The sequence below is a fragment of the Mastomys coucha genome, unplaced genomic scaffold, assembly GCF_008632895.1.
Source record: "Mastomys coucha isolate ucsf_1 unplaced genomic scaffold, UCSF_Mcou_1 pScaffold14, whole genome shotgun sequence".
In the NCBI taxonomy this organism is placed as follows: domain Eukaryota; kingdom Metazoa; phylum Chordata; class Mammalia; order Rodentia; family Muridae; genus Mastomys; species Mastomys coucha.
Genome location: NW_022196896.1, coordinates 101,043,070 through 101,050,994, shown reverse-complemented (window position 1 = coordinate 101,050,994; position 7,925 = coordinate 101,043,070).

Below are 7,925 nucleotides of genomic sequence, written 5' to 3'. Positions count from 1 at the left end.
CCTACTGACCTGTTGGCATCCACACAGCTACTGTTGTTATTCAGTATTGCTGCCTGCTACTATGTCCCTTCGTTTCAGAGAGAAGGCTGGACAAAGGAGCCTCACTTCTCCCAACTACGTAGCTCGGATGTAGTTTCCTTGGCCCCCAAATAAAGGAGAATGCTGAAGGAAATCTAATAATGATTTGCAACTTACATGGCTGTTTCAGGAGATATCAGTTATCAATTGAGCAGTGCTAAGTCGTGTCTTTTATAGATCAACAAACCATCCCTGAACCTGCTAAACAGCTTTGTCCAGCAGCAGTGTTAGCCACACCAATGAGCCATAGCCTCATGGAATAGCAGACATTGGGATCACTAAAAGTTAGCAAGTGTAGTCATGGCCAGGTATCTCTCATTTCCCAGCTTCAGTGGGCTTAAAGCAGACAAGGCCAGAGCAATAATTACCAGCAAGGTCATCTTGGTCCTGATTCTACTCAAGCTGAGACTAAGAAGGATTAAGTCACTTGCTTAAAAAAATCTGAACCCAAATATTTTTCTTTATTTATTTTTCTTTATTTATTTTTTAAAGATTTATTTATTTTATGTGTATGAGTACACTAGCTGTACAGATGACTCTCTCCGGCCCCACCTCCAGCATAGTATGCTGTAGCTGTCTTCAGATGCACCAGAAGAGGGAGTCAGATCTCATTATGGGTGGTTGTGAGCCACCATGTGGTTGCTGGGATCCGAACTCAGGACCTTTGGAAGAGCAGTCAGCACTCTTACCCACTGAGCCATCCCGCCAGCCCTTTATTTTGATTTTCAAGACAGGGTTTCTCTGTGTAGCTCTGGCTGTCCTAGAACTTGCTCTGTAGATCAGGCTGGCCTTGAACTCAGAGGTTGGATTGCCTCTGCCTCCTGCGTGCTGGCAGTAAAAGCAAATGCCACCACACCAGGCTGAACCCAGATTCTTTAAATTGTCTTTGGTTCTGTATTCTTTTATTTATTTATTTATTTTGGTATTTTGAGACAGGGCTTCTCTGTTGTTTTATTTTTCAGGACAGGGTCCTGACTATGTACCCTGTCTGTCCTGGAACTGGCTATGTAGACTAGGCTAGCCTCTAACAAAGAGATCCGTCTGCTTTTGCCTCTCAAATCCTGGGATTAAAGGCATGTGCCACCCATCTCAACACCTGTTCTGTATATTGTACAATATCAACTCCCATAAATCTATTCTATAATATCCTTAACAATTGAAAATTGGAGTTGTTTGTTGAAACAGAATCTTACTATATACCCCAAGATGATCTAAACCTTGTAATCCTCCTGCTTCAGCATTCTGAGTGCTGAGATTATAGGCATGTGGCACAGAGTTTTGGTTCACAATTTTAGTGCAAGGCTAAGGACCCACATCTGATAAGGACCTCCTTGCTGATGGAGCTCCAAGACTGCAAGAGTCTCTCTGTCTCTCTGACTGTCTATCTGTCTCTGTCTTTCTCTCCCTCATGGGTGTATGTGTATGTTTGTATGTGTGTACTGGAGAGGGTAATAAAGAAGTGAACATGAGCCAAGATATTTAGTATACCTGTATTAAAATGTCAGTGAGTCAGATGGTGGTGGCACATGCCTTTAATCTCAGCATTGGGGAAAAAGGGGCAGGCATACCTGTGAGTTTGTGTCTGGTCTGATCTATAGCATGAGTTCTAGGACAGCCAGGGCTACACAGAGGAAACCCTGCCTCAAAAAACCAAAACAAAAGAACAAAAAAGTCATATGAAACCCATTATTTTGTATGATAACTTAAAACAAAGCTATACAATAGATAAGTTTCCTTTATTTTTTCTTTTATTTCTTTTTTTCTTTTCTTTTTTCTTTTTTGTTTTGTTTTGTTTTGTTTTACAAGACAAGGTTTTCTTAGCTGGCCTGCTTCTGCTTCCTGAATGTGCTAGGATTAAAGGCACCACTACCCAGCCTAACATTTTTCTAAAAAGAAAAAGAAAAAACCAAAAACTAAAAACAACAAAAAAGGGATAAGTCATGAGACTTTTTAGGGGTCTTGAGAACCAACTCCTGGAAGTTGTCCTGCACCTTCATACCTGCACCACAGCAGTGTGAACCTAAATTACACACACACACACACACACACACACACACACACACACACACACACACATTAAAATTAAAAACAGCACTCAGGAGGTACAGGCAGGTGGATTTCTGTGAGTCTGAGGTCAGCCTGGTCTACAGAGCTAGTTCCAGGACAGCCAGGGCTACACAGAGAAAAACAAATCAAGCCAAAACAACCCCACCCCACCACCAATAACACCAAAAACAAAACAACAAAACAACAACAAAAACTGGGACCATTCTGCCAGGGCCCACATGCCAGTGCCAGTGGATACCAGGTGCTGCAGATGGACAGACAAGAGAAAGCACACTGAGCTTTGCTAGCATCCCCGTACTTATTTTCTTATCTTTACAGTGAGAAATGTATTTACCTGGGTTGATGCTGGAGTCAAGTCTTGAATATGCTAAGCAAGTAAGAATCTACCACACAATACCCTATCCACTTAGTTTAGCTTGTTTATTTCTTTATACTCAGGGTATACTATATCCCAAGCTGGCCCCAAACTTCCAATATAGCCGAGGATGACTTCACCTTTTTTTGTAAGTTTGATTTTATGCATATGGATATCTTGCTTGTATGCATGTCTGTGACTGGGCATTAGATCTTCTAGAACTGGAGTCACAGGTAGTTTTGAACTGCCATGTGGGCACTGAGAATAAAATCTGGGTTCTCTGGAAGGGCAGCAGTGACCTTAACCATGGAACCATGTCTAGCCTCTCCCACTTCTGCCTCACTAGTGCTAGGATTATAAGCTTGCAGACCCATCTCACAGCTTTGCGCATGCTAGGCAAACACTACCCACATTTCCAGCCTCAATAATTTATTCTTTTTTATTTTATTTATTTATTTTATGTATATAAGTACACTGTAGCTGTACAGATGGCCATGAGCCATCATGTGACTACTGGGAATTGAACTCAGACCTCTGCTCCCTCCGGCCCCTCTTGCTCCGGCCCTGCTCGCTCCAGCGTAATACACTGTAGCTGTCTTCAGACACACCAGAAGAGAGCGTCAGATCTCATCATGGATGGTTATGAGCCACCATGTGGTTGCTGGGATGCAAACTCAGGACCTTCGGAAGAGCAATCAGTGCTCTTACCCGCTGAGCCATCTCACCAGCCCTTCGATAACTCATTCTTAAAGCAAAAAGTTCATCGTTTACTTTGTAATGTTTAATTATTTTTTAAAGATTTATTTATTTATTTTATGTATGTGAGTACACTGTAGCCTTCATGTGGTTGTTGGGAATTGAATTTTTTTTTTAGGACCTCTGCTCGCTCTGGTCAACTTCACTTGCTCAGTTTCTGCTTGCTCCGGCCCAAAGATTTATTTATTATTATATATACATAAGTACACTGTAGCTGACTTCAGACACACCAGAAGAGGGCATCAGATCTCATTATGGGTGGTTGTGAGCCACCATGTGGTTGCTGGGATTTGAACTCAGGAGCTTTGGAAGAGCAGTCAGTGCTCTTACTGGCCAAGCCATCTTACCAGTCCCTAATGTTTTATTATCAGTCTCACTATTATTGTGTGAGTGCCAGTATATACATGCCATGGCCACATGGAGGTTAGAGGCAAGTTTTGCAGTTGGTTCTGTCTTTTAGACTTTGAGATGGAGTTTCTCTTGTTTCTGCTGTTATCCTTACTCCGAGCTAGCCTGCCTGCTGCTTTCTGTGTGATTCTCCTGTCCTTGTTCCCCGCTCACTGTAGGGATTCTGGGATTAATGATGTATCCTACCAAAACTACTTTTTTTTTTTTTAATATGGGTCCCAGGGATTAAACTCATTTTGTCACGCAGACCAATTGATTTTCACTACAACACACATTAACCTGCCAAACTACTTCACCTTCTCAATGTTTCTCATTTTATAAAGTAGCTGGAAGCCCAGAATGGTCACATTTACTTTTAATCCTAGCATTTGGAAGGCAGAGACAAACAGATCTCTGTGTGTTTGCAAACTTTGTCTACACAGAAAATTTGAGGCCAACCAAAGCTACACAGTGAGACCCTGTCCCAAAAAATTCTTTTCTAAAGGGGAACATACCCATAATTCCAGCATTTGGGAGGTAGAAACAAGAAGACCAGGAAATTCAAAGTCCTCCTTGACTACAAATTAAGCTTAAGGCCAGCTTGGAATACACGTAACAATGTTTCAACCCCAGCACCAAAAAGTATCTACCCTTTATAACCTGCTACAATCACACTGGGGGTCACAGCCAAAGCTGACCTAGGACTCACTATGCTGACCAGGTTAGTTCCAAATTTGTGTTGGTCCTCTTTCGTGTGTCCCAAGTGCTGGGATCACAGGTGTGTACTCTCACAATTGGCTGGGGGATTAAAATTAACATAGGAAATTTGAGATGCTATGACTGAACATAATTGTGCCTAACTGCATCTACTGAAACTTAGTCAATATCCTAAAACATTTTGAGCACCAATGACAACTCATCAATCACTGTTCTACAGTTCCTACTCCAGGGCTTCTAAGTCCAACAGTATATGAAGTCTTTACCTTGCCTATATCAGTCAATATATAACCAAGGCCTAACACAGTAAAACCTACAAGAAAATAAACAATCTAATTGCTAATGTGATAGTGTGAGATATGAGGTCTCCAGAAGTAATTCATAAGAATGAAACTCCTGTGAATGGGATTCATGATTTTATAACGTGAGTGCAAAATTGCTATTTATCCCTTTCATCCTTCTGTCATGTAAGGACATAGCTACAGAGTTCTCTGGAAGACACAGCAGCTAATCCTATCTTGGAAGTAGATTAGCCTTCAACAGAAAATAAATCTGTTGGATCCTTGGTCTGAAGACTCTGCAGCTTCTGAAACAGGTGAGAATTAAAGTTCTGCTCATAAATTATCCAGATGAAGATGTCCATTATCCTCAAAATATCAACAAAGATGGACTTGAAGCAGGGGTACATCAACATTCAAACCATAGCAAGTGTGACACAAAATTAGCCCAACAAATTCTCATAAATGCAACATTCCCATATAACCAGTACTCAGAATAAAATCGGGCTTGTAGTAGTGTGGTGATACTTGTTTGTGTTTGTGGGGTCCTTGGCTTATTTCCAGGAGCCAAATAGAGGAAAATATATAAACTGAATTTCAGAATATCTATCTATCTATCTATCTATCTATCTATCTATCTATCTATCTATTCTGTGTGTGTGTGTGTGTGTGTGTGTGTGTGTGTGTGTGTGTGTATTCTGGTGAAGGTGCCTAGGTGGACACTCTGGGAAAGAAATGAACTAAGATTTAGACCCTATCACAATATGACTAAGAGCCAATGGAGGAACACGTTACCTGCCCAGGATGAGTAGGCAGAGCACAATGGTGCATGGGCCAGTGATGCACACTGATATGCTCATATTTAAGGTGGAGAAAGCTGACTTTAGTGCAGTGGTTCTTAACCTGTGGGTCGCAACCCGTTTGGCAAACCTCTATCTGCAAAATATTTATAATTCATAACAGGAGCAAACTTAGTTATGAAGTGGCAGTGAGAAATCTTTCTTTTTAAAAGATTTATTTATTCATTTTATGTGTATGGGTACACTGTAGCTGTACCGATGACCATGCGCCATTATGTGGCTGCTGGGAATTGAACTCAGGATGGCCCACTCGCTCCGGGTCTGCTTGCTCCAGCCCGCTTGCTCATGCCCAGCTCGCTCTGGCGATATACACTGTAGCTGTCTTCAGACGCACCAGAAGAGGGCGTCAGATCTCATTACGGGTGATTGTGAGCCACCATGTGGTTGCTGGGATCAGAACTCAGGACCTTCAGAAGAGCAGTCGGTGCTCTTACCCGCTGAGCCATCTCGCCGAGAAATCTTTTATGTTAGGAGCACACCATGAGGAACTATGGTAAAGCGTAGGCAGCACTCAGCAGGTTAAGAGCCACTGCTTTACCTGGTCAGGAAAAGCAAGGGGACAATGTTCCTCCGTGATAAATATTCCTAGAACCACTGTAACTTTAAAATCATTGGGCAGATGATGATGTTCCGTGGGAAGGCTCTTGTTCTGCCCACCCCATGCTAAAATCACTAACCTTGTCTGTTCTTTGCTGTTTTGTGTTGTACATCTGTAATACTAGGCCCTCCAGAGGCTGAGACTGGAAAACCAGGACTCAGAGGCTTGCTTGGGCTACTTAATGAGATGCTGTGTCAAAAAAACCAAAACACAAACAACCTGTCCCCCATCCTCCTCAGACCACTCTGTTTTGCTGTGTCTTGGCCAGAAAACTAAATTCTATCTAGCACTTTTATCTATCCATGGCCAAATAATACCTGCCTTCTGAAGTCTTTACGACAAAAAAACTTTGAAGGCTGTTGACATAACCCAACTAAGTTTTATTTTTTTTATTTTTATTATTATTTTTTGGGGGGTCTAAACAGTCCCAGTTCCTTCAAGAATTCTGCCTGCAATATCCAACCTCTGGTAGTCTTCTCTTGGGTACCTCAAAGTCTGTTAATTTGCCAATAAACACAATCCACAAAGCCATCCTCTGGTAGTATGCTAACTTGGGCATGGCACAGAAGTATTATCTTAGTCAAGACTACATTTTTATTAAGGCAGACAAGTTACACAACTAGCTATTTGGATACATAAGTTAACTAAAACGCACTGTCTCCTCTTTGAACATAAACTATGTAACGAACTCTTCTCATTCTTCTTTTCTTTTTCTTTCTAAAAGTATAGGGTCTTTTATACAGCTCAGGCCGGCCTCAATCTATCCTCAGTCCTTTAGTCTCACCCTCTTAGGTGCTGGGAGTATGTGTGTGTGTCCATCCTAATAATGGGTTTCGCATTTCTGCTCATTTTTCTTTTACTCCGGAAAAGCTTTTTTTCTCAGGCTTTTCATTGGTGAGCACAAACTGGTCAAGACATCTGATAGTGAGAATTATCACCAACAAAACATGCAGAAACCACCAGACAATGGTAAATGTGAAGGGGTGACAGACTACTGACCTACTTTGATATTTTGATCCAGTTACAGGGTTTTAGTTCTAAGTCCAAACTTTAGAGATTAATAAGGAAATGAGTTAAGGTAACAATTCTAATTGGTTATTTCCTTTTGGATCTGCCTATTTTTTGGTTAGACTTGTTTTTGCATTTTCTTCAGAAACAGAAATCTCTTCATTAGTTCATGTTCCTTCAACAGTATAGAACCAGGCCTCACTTAACACTGATTCTCTACGGAGGAAATGTCTCTCACTTCTGGGATACATCAGGATACACCTGTATAGAAGTCATCCTCAAAGACAATTAACATGCTACATTGTACCCACATCTAAAGGTTGAGGACATGAACTCACTAAGCAAACTATTTGCTCTGTTCTGAGCTGTTCACCAAAGTAGAAGGGCAGCCAAGAGTCCACTTTCCACAAAACTAAGATACTGGATTGGTTTTGTCAGTTCCAGGCTTCTTTCTGCGTATGCCCATCACTGGACAGGAGCTTACAATGTTTGCTGGCATCACTTACTGGGTTTGAATCATGGCTCCATTTGTTGAGCCTGCATGGCCCTCAGGAAGTTAAGCTGTGTTTTAAAAAAAAAAAAAAAAAGTTGATAGCAATTATTTTTATTGTGGTGGGCTTTTGTTTTGAGATTATGTCTTCTCTCTCAGTAGACCAGGCCAGCCTGAAGCTTTAAAACTCCCTGCCTCAGCCTCCCAAGTGCTAGGATTACAAATGTGAGCTACTATTGTTCAGCAGTAAGACAATTCATTTTAAAAGTTGATGAACACTAGTTGTTAAACACTAGTATATAAAAATCACTTAGATAAGCTAGGGGGTGGT